The sequence below is a fragment of the Ceratotherium simum genome, chromosome 4 (assembly GCF_057802395.1).
Source record: "Ceratotherium simum simum isolate JZ-2026a chromosome 4, ASM5780239v1, whole genome shotgun sequence".
Classification (NCBI taxonomy): domain Eukaryota; kingdom Metazoa; phylum Chordata; class Mammalia; order Perissodactyla; family Rhinocerotidae; genus Ceratotherium; species Ceratotherium simum.
In genome coordinates this window covers 1,132,928-1,147,253 of record NC_141903.1, presented here as the reverse complement: position 1 = coordinate 1,147,253, position 14,326 = coordinate 1,132,928, and the positions used below count along the sequence as shown (strand labels likewise).

The following is a 14,326-nucleotide window of genomic DNA, read 5'->3' as shown; positions in this document are numbered from 1 at the left end:
AGAAGAAACTCTGAAGTAATTGGGGCATCTGATCACGGACTGGCTATTACACAATATTAAGAAATTATTATTAATTTCATTAGGTGTGTCAATGGCATGATGCTTATGCAAATAAAATCCCTCTCAGTTCAGAGATGCATATCAGAGTCATGACAGAGGAAACAACAGGATTTGCTTTAAGAACTAACAGGCTGGGAGTACAGATAAAGGAAGATGGGCTGTGAGCTGATGGCCCGGGGAGCTGGGAGCTGAGTACACGCAGTTCATGTTCATCCTATTCTTCATATGTTTATGTTTTTGAAAATTTCCATAAGTAAAAGTTAAAAAAAAAAGGAAAATCTGTGACAGTCTCCCTGAAAGACCCACTGGGCCCAGTGCCATCTGACCTTGGTCTGACCTCACTGCTTTCGGAGGGTTGGACCACTGAGCCCTCTCCCTATCTGAGCCGGGGACGAAGACAGCAGCAGGAAGGGTGGCGGTGCTTCCTCATTAATGTGAGTGGCAACACTGCTGATCATGTTTATTAATGCAATGTGCACCCAGCAACGACTATGCGCATGAACTGGTTATGGCACAATAACCTAATTTGTTCCTCCTGCTTACACTCACTGTTTGCAAAATATAAGGACATTTTCCCCAGCAAACATTTCTAAATTGCAACACACAGACACTTCAAGTCCTTTTCATCATCCAAAGCGCTAATACAATTTGGCTGTGATCATGCAGAAACATCTGTTTTCAAACTGCAGGCCACTGGAGGCTGTAATTCACTCCTGAGAGCAGCTATAACATGCTCTATCATCTCAGTCTCCTTAACCCTTTGCACAACCCCCCATGCATGCGTTCACACAAACCACCGAGTATGCAGTGCTTTCCTCTGAAGGGGCTCGTCAAAACAGACTGGTTGTCAGAACCGCTGAGCTGGGGGAAGCCCCGGGTGCGGTCACAACACAGGTGCCCCCCGGGCGATTGATGGGCACCGCTGTTAAACATTAAAGGACTGGAGAGTTCGACCTTCCATGGGAATATGTCACACGTGGATCACACTTCCTGACAGCGGCTCCAAAGCCAGGTTACCCTTCCCTGAAAAGCAGAGCCAGCCACTCCCCACGACCCACTGGCAGGGATAGGGTCTGGGCCTGTGCGTGTGCAGGGTGACCTGCCCTGCACCTCAGAGCCGCCTGCCTCTCCTGTGCTTCAGGCCTGCTGAGGGCTGACAGGGAAACTGGGAAGTGGCTGGTGAAGAGGGCCCAGGCCCTCCCACACATCCTGCACTGTGCTCCCAGCCGACCTGCAAGACCGCAGCCACAGAGGGGCCCAGCGCCTGTCCTCCAGCTGCTCACAGCCAGGACGCAGAGAATGGGCACAGAGCTGCCAGGGCTTCTCGTCCTGGGGGCGAGGGGCCTGGGGGGCTGGACCCTTGCTCTTCCCGCCCCTCCTTCCCTCCCACCCACACTTTGCCTGACTCCTCTCTGACCTTCCAGAGCAGCTGGGGCATGGCTTCCTCCCAGGAGCCTCGCTTGAGCTGACCCTGACTGCAGCCCCCCTCAACCAGGCGTGAGCTCTGGGCCCGCACCAGGCCTGCTGCAGAGAGGTGCCCTGTCAGCCACGTGGTCTGATTAACTTAGTGGTCTCCAGAGTGGGGATGGTGTCCCCAGAGTACAGACCAACTCTCCATGAGGATTACAAGAAGAAAATATGAGACAGCCTTTTAACATTTTAGCATTCACTGAGGATGATTTTATTATGTACAATTTACTACATAAAAAGATTACCTGTAACATGAAAGTCGCGAAATATGATGACAAATTAGATGCCTGCAGGCTCTCCACCCAATCAGGCGGTGCAACGCCACCAATCCCTCCATGTTGTCCACCTGTGCCATCCTCCCTACCCACCCCCCTGCCATCATTCCCATTACCCAGAATTTTTAAAAAATTCATTAAGAAATATTTTATCAAACTCATACAACTCAACAGCAAAAAACCAAACAATCCAATTAAAAAATGGGTGGAGGATCTGAACAGACATTTTTCCAAAGAAGACATCCAGATGGCCAGCAGGTCCACGAAAAGGCGCTCAACATCGCCAGTCATCAGGGAAATGCAAGTCAAAATTACGGATACTACCTTCCACCTGTCAGCATGGCTATTATCAAAATGACTAGAAATAACAAGTATTGATAAGGATGTGGAGAAAAGGGAACGCTTGTGCATTGTTGGTGGGAATGTAAATTGGTACAGCCATTATGGAAAACAGTACGGAGGTTCCTCAAAAAATTAAAAATAGAAATACCATATGATCCAGCAATCCCACTTCTGGGTATTTACCTGAAGGAAATGAAAACACTAACACAAAAAGATATCTGCATCCCATCTTCATTGTGGCATTATTTACGATTGCCGAGTCATGGAAGCAACCTAAGCGTCTATTGATGGATGAATGGGTAAAGAAAATGTGGTATATATATACAATGGAATATTACCCAGCCATAAAAAAGAATGACATCTTGCCATTTGTGACAAGGATGGACCATGAAGGCATTATGTTAAGTGAAATAAGTCAGACAGAATAAGACAAATACCATATGATGTCACTTATATGCGGAATCTGAAAAAAAAAACCAAACTCATACAGAGAACAGATTGGCAGCTGCCAGAGGCTGGGGGGGGTGGTGAAATGGGTGAAGAGGGTCAAAAGGTACAAATTTCCAGTTATAAAATAACTAAGTCCTGGGGATGATATGAACAGCATGGTGACTGTGGTCAACAATACTGTATTACATATTTGAAAGTTGCTAAGAGAGTAGATCTTAAAAAAAAAAAATCTCAGAAATGTGTATCCCTAAAAGATATATTGTATAGTCTGTTTGTTGCTTTATAAAAATGGTGTCATTCTGTATACAGGACTCTGTGACTTGATTTTTTCATTTAACATGATGTTTCTAACAGCCTGTGGTCTGACGGTCCGTTTTATGAGTGTCTACGATTTCTGGCCCCATTTCCGGCCAGCGTCACGAGGCTGGCTGCAATTGCAGCAAGGCTCCTGGTGCTCGCACACACAATTCTCCTGGGGACACGTCAGGAAGGGTACTACTCCTTCGCAGGATTTGCTGCAAGCATTCAGCTTGACTAGATTATTCTCAGTGGTTTTACACACTGGTTGTACCAATTTGTACCCCCACACATAGACTGGATGGGTTTCTACTGAGTCCAGCCTCTCCAGCATTTGTCATTACCTCACATATGAGCTTTTGCTAATTGAATGAATGTGCGATGGTATTTCTTTCTTGAATATTTGATAGAATTCACTGGGGAAGCCACTTGGGCCTGACATTTTACTCTCTGGGAAAGTTTTTAATTATAAATTCAATTTCTTTAACAGAAATAGTATTGTGCAGATTTTCTATTTCTTATTGTGTCAGTTTTGCTAAGTTATGTTTCTCAAGGCATTTGCCCCCTTTATCAAATATATTGGTATAAAGTTCTTCATAAAAATCCCTAGTTATCCTTTTAATGTCTGTGGGATCTTGGTAACTTGTGTTTTCTCTTGGTCAGTCTTGCTAGGAATTTATAAATTTTATTAATCTTTTCAAAGTTGTTTGTTTTCTATTTTACTCACCTCTGTTCTCAGGAGACAATGTTTATAAACAAGCTAGCTCACCCTGCCTGACAGACAGCCAGCACTCAGAAAGCGACTCCCAGGGACCAACCAGGTGGCTTCTCGGCACGTGTCTGTCGGGTGGTCAGACGGATGGACAGGTGGGTGGCTGAGCAGAGAGCAGAGGCCCTTCAAAGACAGGAGGAGCGGGCAGGCCATGCCACTTGAAACTAGCCCAGACAGTGAACATCTCAGACCACAAATGGCACCGACCGAGCTCCAAGGCCCACACTGGCAGGGTGACCCTGCGAGTCCCCTTCCTTCCCTGAGCCTCTGTGTTCTCATCCGCAGAGCAGATGGAACTGCTGTGAGAATTACCTGAGGCCACAGGTGGAGCCACTGGCACTGTGTAGGTGCTTCCACCATCAGAGAGAAGGCCATTTTATTATTATTTAGCCAGACTCTGGCACTTCTGAATGCTGTCTGGATTTCAAAACAAGCAAATGAACAATTTACTGACCAAATGAACCAGGCAAATGTTTCCTAAATATTGCAGGGGCAATATATAGCAGATTCCAAGAGGCTATGTTTCTTCTGGCCGTGGGGAGATCCGTTGCATGTAAAGCAGGAATTCACCAATTAGGAAAAGCCTGGCACAGGATGGAGAGGACTCTAACTGGCAACCCTGGAGCCTGTGTTAGGTTTATTTGAAAATAATAAAACTGAGGCCTCCAGCTCCCAAATTCATGGGCCTTTCACAGGTTAGTCCATCAGATTCTCGCCGGCCGAGTGGTTGCCCACTCTGCACCAGACCCCAGCACTATGGGCCCACGTGGTGTCTGAAGCCCAGAGTGATCCCGCAGCGTTAAGAGTAGTCACCTGGCGAGGAAGCAGTGGCTTCAAACCTGGCCTCAGCCACCTGGGCGCCTTCCGCTACTTCTGGGGCCCTGAGGAATCGTGGGGGCCCAGCGTGAACCGGGCATGGTGGGCACTTTTGCTGAAAGAAAGAAGCCCCTGAGGCCAAGCCGGGCCCACAAGGCCAGGACCAGAGGCTGGGGGAGTAGGAGGCAGCCTCCTGGGAGGGCACAGTGAGTGACACAAAGGGGGCGGGGAAGGATGCCTGGAGGGTGGGAAGGGAAACAGAGGCCGGAGCCCAGCAGTCCCACGGGATTCCCCTGGTACAGCCATCAGCCCCAGGGCCCCAGCCTCTCCCCAACAGCCCCTCCCCACACCACTGCTGGCAGATGCCCCACCCCAGGAGGGCACAGGATGGGGAGGCAGGAGGCGAGGATCTTCTTCCAGAGATGCATCACAGTCTGTAATTTTAAAACAACTTTGACCTAAAACACTTAGCCTGAATTGAGTTTTGAGGAAAAAGTCCAACAAAGCCAGATCAGGGAGAAAATTGATTTGGAACCTTCAAAACAGTCAATACCAGGGGAAATGAATAAAAATGTGGAGGGACTGTTGTAGATTAAAGAGTCTGAAAGACACAACAAACTAGTGCAGTGCTTGACCACCGACTGGACCCTGGACGCAGGAATAAAGCCCTGAAGGACATGACTGGGGCAACCGGGGCCAGTGGAATGAGGACGGAACACGAGGCAGCGTGCTTGCGCCAATGTTCAGGCTCCGGCGTGTGAGCCCTGAACTGAGGTCTCGAGGAAGAACGGCCTTGTTCTGCGGGGACGCTGACCTGTGTGGGGGACGGCACGACTGGCACCTTACCCTGGGGGCTCAGCCAACGTGAGAGCGCAGACAGCGTGCACGCCGCAACGTGCTGACGAGCGCCGCGCGTGGGTGAGGAGTGCACCATTCTCTGCGAGCTTTCCAAGTAAATGTCGGGGGCGACCCCAGTCCCCATAGATAACGGCAGCCACCTCAATGCAAACCTCTCCACACAGATGGACCAAGAGAGCAAGTACAGCGTCCCACACGCAGGCCTGAGCACGGCCAGGAGACAGGCTGCCGCCCGCCGGGCACTGGTGTGCACGAGGCAAGAAGACCCGCTTTGCAGAGCCTGCTGCAGAGCCCCAGGGGCGGAGGTCAGGCAGAGGCCGCAGAGGAGGAGCGAGGACCCACCCGGGGCCGAGAACTGAGACAAAACAGCACAGAAGGAGAAAGTCTGGGGAAATTCTGAGAGCGAGTCTGAGACCAGGTGGGTGGGAGGGCTGGGTAGTGGGGAAATGACAGGGATAGAAAGTGCGGGGCCAAGGCCACTGTCTCAGAAAGGCCCTGATTCTAGGGTACTTGGCTCAGAAGTGGGGTTCCTTAGAGGGTTGGTGGTAAATAGGCAGGAAGAAGTAGCATGGAAATTCAAGGACCTACAGAAGCAAAAGTGAATGGCAAACTCAGAAGACACATAACCACTCCCACCCTCCAGACTCCCCAAGTAAGAATCCTGCACTTCTTTAAACCAACAGAAGAGGGCACTCTGGAGCTAAGAACCTGCTGTCCCCCCAGTCCCCTCCTCCCGCCTGCCCTCATCTGTCACCACCAGTCCAGGCAAACACGAAGACAGTTCTAAGTTAACAGAAGATAGCAGACAATATCCACACAAAACCAACCCAAGGAGCTGATAATCATTCCTCCCACAAACCAAGTCACAGGGAACAATGTAACACGGCATCCTAGCTTGAATCGCCTTAAGAAAGCATTCTGAGACATGAAAAAACACTTGAAGTATAAATTACAAAACTCAGAAGAGAAATGGACAAAAAAAATTAGGTAAATGTGAAACCGGAGTTGCCCAAACTCAGGAAAGAAAATGAAAAAGACAAAATCATCTCAGAAATGAATAGTAAATTAGAAGCTCTCTTAGGGAGAATAGATTTGACTGAAAATTTAATAATGCTCATTGAGCAAATGAATGACAACTACAAAACAAAACTGAAATAAAGACAGTAGTGAAGAGAATCATAGAGGAAGTGACAGCTACAGAAGACAGGCAAAAACGATCTAGCACACAGACATAGTACTGGAATCCCTGAAGAAGAAAAACAAAATAATTAACATTTAAAATTATTATCCAAAAAAACTTTCTGGAAATAAAAGAAGACTTGAAGCTGCATATTCAAAGGGCCCTCATGTACCTGAGAAAAACTGATACTGAAGATCAAGTCCAAGACATTTCCTAGTAAAATGATTAGACTTCAAAAGTAAAGAAAAATAAAATCCTTTGGAGCTCCAGGAAAAATGATCAAGTCACTCACAAAGGAAAGAAAAGTATGTTTATATCAGACTTCTTGACAATAACACGTAAGCACTACAACCCAGAACAACATTTTAACAAATTCGAGGAAAGTATGAGTCAGGATTTTATAACCAGCCAAGCTATCCTTCAGGTGTCAAGGGTACAGAACAATTTCAACATGAAAGAGATCAGGGATGCTGTACTCATGAGCCCTTCTTGAAGAACCACAGAAGCTAAGCTTCTTTAAACTGAGGATGACTGGGGAAACTAGCAAAAATAAATATTGGCAAACAGAATCTAACCCCACTGTGGTGGACAGACTCGAGGGCGCCCACAATCCCTGTCTCCTGGTATTCATGGCCTTGAGTGTGGCTGGACCCTTGGAGTGTCCTCTAACCAACAGAAGACGGCAAAGCTGATGGGGCAGCACCTCCGTGACTCTGTCTAGAAGACTCCAAATTGCTGGTAGATTTACTCTAGAGACTCTTTGCTGGCCTCATGGACCAAGAGGCCATGCTGGGGGAGACCACCTGGCAAGGAACCACAGGTGATCCCCAGGAACTATGGGTGGCCTCCAGAAGCTGAGGGCAGACTCCAGCTAACCCCCAGCAAAACCCTCAAATGCTCAGTCCTGCAACCTCAAGCAACTGAATGCTGCTGTGGGAGATCAAGATTTGGCCACCCTGAAATATATCTCTTTACCTTGATTGTTTTCTCTGACGGACATTTGACCTCCCCCACTAACTGCCTAAAGAATTTGACATAGAAGATCTGTTCCAGGAAGGAGTTACTATCTGATGTCTGTAATATAATGTAAAATAGATGTTACAATAGGAAAGGCACCAACAAGCCCATCTTATCAAAAATTCTGTCTCTCTGGCCACATTCTCTAGATGGCCCTGCAAGGAGTTGCCAGACACACATTTACATTTATAAGGGAAATCTCCAGTTGCAAAGGTATCTCCCTCTCTGTATTGGGAAGAGGGGGGATGACCTCATTTCTAGAAACTTATCAATGTGGAAGGTGAGGCCTTAAATCTGCATAATAACCTTACTCTTGTTTATGGTGCTTTAGTGGTAATCTCCTGTAACTGACTCCCCCCAACATCCTCCTTTGTCTTTAGCTGAAGATGAGAATCTCTGCTATTGTGTGGAGAAACTCAGTGTCCCTGGTTTCTCCCATGTATACATGTTATTTAACTTGGCATTATTTTCTCCTGCTAACCTGTCTTGTTAATTATTTGGCCAGCCATAAGAACCTTAAGGGAAAGGGCAGAGGGGGATTCTCCCTCTTCCCCCATACCGCCAACAACCACGTGAATGGAAAAGCAAATCCATTCCTAGTTGAGCCTCCAGATGAGGATCAGTCCTGGCCAACACCAGCGGGAACCAGCTAAGCCGTGCCCAGACTTGGGATCCACAGAAACTAGGAGATAACAATTGTGTTGTTTTAAGCCACTAAGTTTATGGTAACTTGTCACACAGAAATAGATAGCTAATACAATCATATTAAAACATATTATGCCCAAGTAGTTTCTATTTCAGAAATGCAAGGATGGCTTAATCATATTAATAAATTTTGTGTCTTATTATTTGCCTCACTCTCATCCTGGACCTGATATTAGGAAATCCATTAATATGATTCATCTTATTGATAGTGCTAAGGAGAAATATCACATAATTATCTCCATATATGTCTTCAACAAAAATCAACACCCATTCCTGAGTTTAAGAAACCACCCAATAAAATAGGAATTAACGGATACTCCTGTAACTATATACATATATAATTTCCCCATCCTCAAGTCAGCATCTTTCTTAATGGAAGAAGTACTAGAGGCCATTTTACCAAGGACAGAAGCAAGGTAAGGATGCCCATTATATCCAATATTTAATACTGAATTAGTTGGTGGTTACCAGAGGGGAAGGGGGGAGGGAGGAGGGCGAAAGGGATAATTCGGCACATGTGTGTGGTGATGGGTTGTAATTAGTATTTGGGTGGTGAACATGATGTAATCTATGCAGAAATAGAAGTATAATGACGTACACCTGAAATTTATACAATGTTATAAACCAATGTTACTGCAATAAACAACAACAACAACAAAAATATTGAATTAGAGGTATTTAGTCAATTTAATTAGATAAGAGAAAGCAATGAGATGCATAAAAATTAGTAAAGAAGTAAAACTATTTCAATTTGCAGATGACAGAATACCTGAACTATCTGAATCATTTTATCATTTTACCTAAATGATAAAACTAGCAACAAAATAAATTTAGTCAGGTAGACAGATATAAAATAACAAACACAAAACTATAACCAGTTAAAAGATATAATAGAAGAAAAAACATTAATAATAGCAACAAACACGATAAAATACTCACAAGTAAACTTAACAAGAAATGTGAGGAAAACTTCAAAACGCTTCTGAAGGTCATCTTGAATAAATAAAAGACTAAGTAGTCCTGAACACATAGAAAGACATTCCTTGTTTTTGGATAACTCGACTGCATAATGATGTCAATTATCCTGAAGTTACATATAAATTTAATATGATCCCAACAAAAAATATAAGCAACACACTAGAACAGCCACGAAACCCCTGAAATAAAAAGCCATGGAAGGGAGACCAGCCCGATCAGATATTCAAACACAACAACGGGTGTTGAGCTCCATCTCTCTCCCCTACTGCAAGAGTCGTGGATAAAGTCTTCCTTGCTATTCAAACACACACAGAATGATGCGTCCGTAATCCCCACCGCATGGAGCCAGCACGTGAAGAGACAGAGCTGTGAGACAGACTAGAGAGCCCAGAAGTAGGTCCAACCGAGTCAGGATTGTAATACATGAGACAGGCGTGTGTCAGATCAGTAGAGAAAAGATGGCCTTTTAAACAAATGGTGTTGGCAGAGAGGGATAGACATCTGGAAAAAGATTAAATTGGCTCCATAAACTAAGTACAAAACCAAACAAGTATTTAAACATGGGTAAATTCCACAACTGGGTGTGAGAAAGCCTTCCTGACTAGGATTCAAAACCTAGATGCAATAAAAGAAGTGACTGAATCAACTATATAAAAATAGAAAACTTTTAATGGCAAAACCCACCATAAACAAAGTAAAAAAAAAAAACAACTGAGAGGAATATTTGCAATGTAACAACAATAAAACACTAATCTCTCTAATGTGTGCTTTTTTTCTTTTTTTTTGCGAGGGAGATCAGCCCTGAGCTAACATCCATGCCAATCCTCCTCTTTTTGCTGAGGAAGGCTGGCCCTGAGCCGATCTTTATGTAGGACACTGCCACAGCCATGGCCCAACAAGCGGTGTGTAGGTGCGCGCCTGGGATCCGAACCCCAGCCGCCAGCAGCTCCAGCAGCGGAGCTTGCGCACTTAACCACTACACCACAGGGCCAGCCCACCTAACGTCTTCTTTAAACAAACTGTCACTGACTAGGTGCCTGAGAAACTCAAAGGTGGGTTTGCAAGCAATTAACTGTTTTTCCAAGTTGTTTCTTTTTCTTTTGTATGTTAAGGAGATGTAACCACCAGCCATCCTGCAACTGACCAAGCCTCACCACAAGAGCTGTGCCCATGACCTTTGCCTTGTTTTTAGTGCAGAGATCTCTCCAGGAGGAGCTTAGGCCTCATTGTGTGGAAGCAGTTCTCCAACAGAGCCTGTGCAAGCGAATACCCGCCTCTGCCTTGAATATTCATTCCTCAACCAAATAAAAGTTTCCGTTTTCCTTTGTTTAGGGAGCAGTGACTTTGGAAATGATTCCTCACGGCCTCCTATGTGCTGCAAATACACTTTACTTTGTAAGACAACTTCCACTGGTGTAGTCTTATTTAACTCACCAGGAAGTGAGCCCACTTGGTTCAGTATCTAAGGAAAAAAAAAGACCAAAAATCCAACAGGAAATGGGCAAAATATATGGATAGGCAATTCACAGAAAAAGATGATCAAAGGACTCATATACATATGAAAGATGCCCAACTTCACTCATAATAAGAGAAATGTGAAATTAAAATGCACTGAAGTACTATTTCCTGGCTCTCAGATGGGTGAGGCTGTGGGGGGAAATAGACCCGGTCAGAGGTTGCTGGTGGGAGTGCAGAATTTGGGGAGAGGGGAATTTGGGAAGAGCTGACAAAATAAGTACATATTTACTCCTACTTCTAGGAATTAGAGATACACCTCCACAAACACAAACAACATACGTGCAAGGTCATCCCCTACTCCATTAGTTTAATAACAAACGCCTGGAAACACGCCAGTGTCCATCCACAGGACACGAATTGAAGGAGGAGCGGTCCAGCCATACAATGGGGCACCACGGGGCTGACAAAAGAGTGGGAAGGTCTCTACCAATTGCTAAGAAGGGATTTTCAGGAAATATTTTTAATTGAAAAAAGCAAGATACAAAGGAGATGTATATGCTAACTTTTGTGAAAATGCATAATTGGCTTGTTTTGCAAAAGAAACCCGGGAAGAATAAGGCAGAAATGATTTCAAATGGTTCCCCACGGCGTGAGACAGGGATGGGACTGAGGCTTCTGAGTACAGCTTTTTTATAATTTTGACCTTGAACCATGCAAATGTTTTACATACTCAAAAAATAAAATTATATCATAAAAGCTAAAAGGAAAAAACAAATTGCATGCAAACAGAAACAGTGAAGCTACTGGTATATTAAAGTGACACCAAACTCACACAGCGCTGACCACACACCCAAAGAAATCCTGAACATGACCTGGCAGGTTGTCGTTAGTAGTGGTTTGGATGCAGTGATTCAGAAATTTATTTTGGGTGTATGCTAGGACTAAGCAAATGATGAAATATATTGATGTTTGGGGGAACCAGTTTCTTACTGTGGGAAAAAGGAGATGGAAATATTAATTTTTAGTTAAAAAAAATATTTCTTGGCTCAGTCAACTGAGAAGGCCATGACACCAAGGGAGCAATGAGCACATCTAATGCCCAGATACCAGTTTCTAAAACCCACCCCACTAAAAGGTGCCAAGGCTTCTTGGAGAAATGGCTGACAAGTTTGGGTCAAAGTACAGGTGAGAGCTGGACCAATGCTCAAAGCCTTATGGGGATATGTCAAAGGGATGCAGAGGCCAGCCTGATATCCAGCCCAAACAGCCCGCAGCACCCCATCTGATCTCTGCGGACGCCGCGCTGGGCACAGGGAGGTCCGAGAGGCGCAGTGACCACTGGGGGTGGGGTGCAGGGAGTGGGGCAGTGCTGAGCCCGAACCAGGCTCCCAGTCACCACGGCTGAAAACTCGACTGCACCTGGCCCTGCAGGAGAGAGGCCTCTGTGTGGCTGCAGCCCCAGGGGTGGACTCCACATCCGGCATTCGGTTGGCTCCTCCTCAAAATTCTCTCTCCACCACCTCATCAGCACCTGGTCCAGGTCCACGGGGCTCTGCCTGGCCAACTCCAGCAGCCTCCTCCCTGCTCCTCTCCTGCCCCCAAGTCCTCTCCACCTGCTTCAGGAGCATCCGTTTAACACTCAACTCCAAACCCTCCAGGGACTGCCCACTGCACCCAGAGGAAATCCAAAGCCCCTAGTTCCCCTCACAGGCTCTGTTCCAGCTCCTCCTATCCACCCTCCGTAGCCTCAGGGCCCGCACACCTGCTGCTCTCTCAGACCTTTCCTGCGGACTCCGCCCTTCTGTTCACATCAGAGCAAGTGGTCACTGCTCAGGGACACCCTCTCTGACCAGGGTGAGGTTCTGCCCCACCCCAGACTCCCTCCACCTGTTACCCTGTTTTACTTTCTTCCTAGCACTTATTCTCTGCCATGACCCGGTTTTCCCTTCGATTACTCGTTCAGCTTCCCTCTCCCACATCTGCTTGTAAGCACTTACTGGGGCAGGGAGCAGACAGCACACAGTAGGTGGACAATTAATGCTCTGGGCGAGTGAGTGGACAACCCCAGGACTCCCTGGTCGCACGGCACAGTGGCTGCAGTACGGCTTTTGCAGCCAGTCCTACCACGGCTGAAACCCCGGCTTTGCCACTTCGCGGGCCTGAGACCTGGAACAAGTCCCGTCACCTCCCTAAGCCTCAGTTACTTCAGCTGGAAGATGGGGCACCGCATCTGCCCGGCCGGGAGATCTTCCTGGGGCCCTTCTCCGGCTCCTGAAGCTCGGCAGGACGTCCGCCTCAGGGGCTAGGAAGCAGAAGGGAGGGGGCTGGGTGAACCCCTCCGACTCCCCAAGCTGCCAGGTCTGTCTTTTCCACACTGCCCCCTACGCTGAGCATGGGGCAGGGTCGGACCATCCCCTGCCCTCCTCCCCTCCAGGTCTCCCCTCCCCGCCTGAACACACAGCGGAGTGCACTAGGGGTCCCCTGACCCCGTCCGCTGTCACTGCGTGAGGGACACAGCCAGATGCCTGCGCTGACTACTGTCCCTGCAGGCTCTCCGATGGGAGCACTGATGCTGTCCTCAACCCGGTCCCAGCTTCAGAGCCCACCACACTCTTCCCCGTGGACAGGCCCTTTCCCTTCTTCACAAGCACGGGGCAGGGCAGCCCTGCTGTTCCCATGTCACAGACCGGGAAACTGAGGTCCACTGCGGGCTGGAGGCCTCGGGTCCAGGCTGGCTTTTCCTGCCAGCTGAGTGGCTGAAGAAGCTCGCTCCTCGCGCCGAGCGGAGAGGCGGGGGGCGCGCGGCACAGCCGGTCTCCCGCAGCGGCGGCCGGGGGTGTGCCCTCCGCCGGTGCCCTCCCCGCCCCCGCCCCCGCCCGGCGCACGCCCCCGGGCCGCTCCGGACACCCTCCGGCCCGCAGCGGCCCCCTCCCGCGGTCCCCCGCCCCGCCCCGCCGGCCGCCCATGCCGCGCGTCGCGGCTCCGGGCTCCGCCGGCCGGCCGGCCACGCGCGCTGTGACCGCGCGCACGTGCGCCCCGGGTCAGGCCCGCGCGTCCCCGCGCAGCGGCCCGGACGCCCGCCCCGTACCTCGTCGCCCGGCACCTCCGCGCCCCGCCCTCCCCGGCGCCCGCGCCCCGCGCCCCGGCCCGCAGCTCCCGTGTCCCCCTCGGCCGCGGCCCCACTCACCGGCTCCCGGCGCGCCTGGACCCCGGGCCCGGCCCATGGGCAGCGCCGCCGCGCCCGCCCAGAGCCCTGGCGCCGCCGACCCGGGGCGCTGCCCGCCGCCCGCGGGGCTCCGGGACGCAGCCGGCCGTGCGCTGGCCGGCCCGGAGAGCGCGGCGCGGCGCCCCCTCGCGGCCGCACGGGGAGCGCGGGAGGGACGGGCGGGGCGCGGGGGGGGCTGCGGGGGCCCCAGCCGCGCGGCTCTCGCGCTCGCCTCCTGCGGCCTCCCGACCCGGGCGGCCCTGCCCCCCCCGGCCTCTGCTCCGCTCCAGGCATCAGGGTCAAGGCCAAGCGTCCAGCTCTGCGTTCAGGGCCTTCCGCCCGGTTCGCCTCCCGCCGCCGTGGCGAGGACCCACTGCAAGCATCACACGCTGCCCGCTGCGCCCGGCTCCTGGCGGACCGACGCTGCGCCCGAACTGCCCCCC

General features: G+C 49.3%; 1 protein-coding gene across 1 annotated transcript in view; it reads right to left on the bottom strand.

Moving 5' to 3' along the window:
* Nucleotides 1-13,930, bottom strand: part of RASGEF1C (RasGEF domain family member 1C) — an 87,165-nt gene extending 73,235 nt beyond the window's left edge. Inside the window, exons 1-2 of the mRNA XM_087429192.1 lie at nt 13,866-13,930; nt 12,676-12,980 (exon numbers count right to left, since the gene is read on the bottom strand). The gene's annotated coding sequence lies outside the window, so the exon portion shown is untranslated. The remainder of the gene's footprint in view (nt 1-12,675; nt 12,981-13,865) is intronic.
* Between the last annotated feature and the right edge of the window lie 396 nt (nt 13,931-14,326).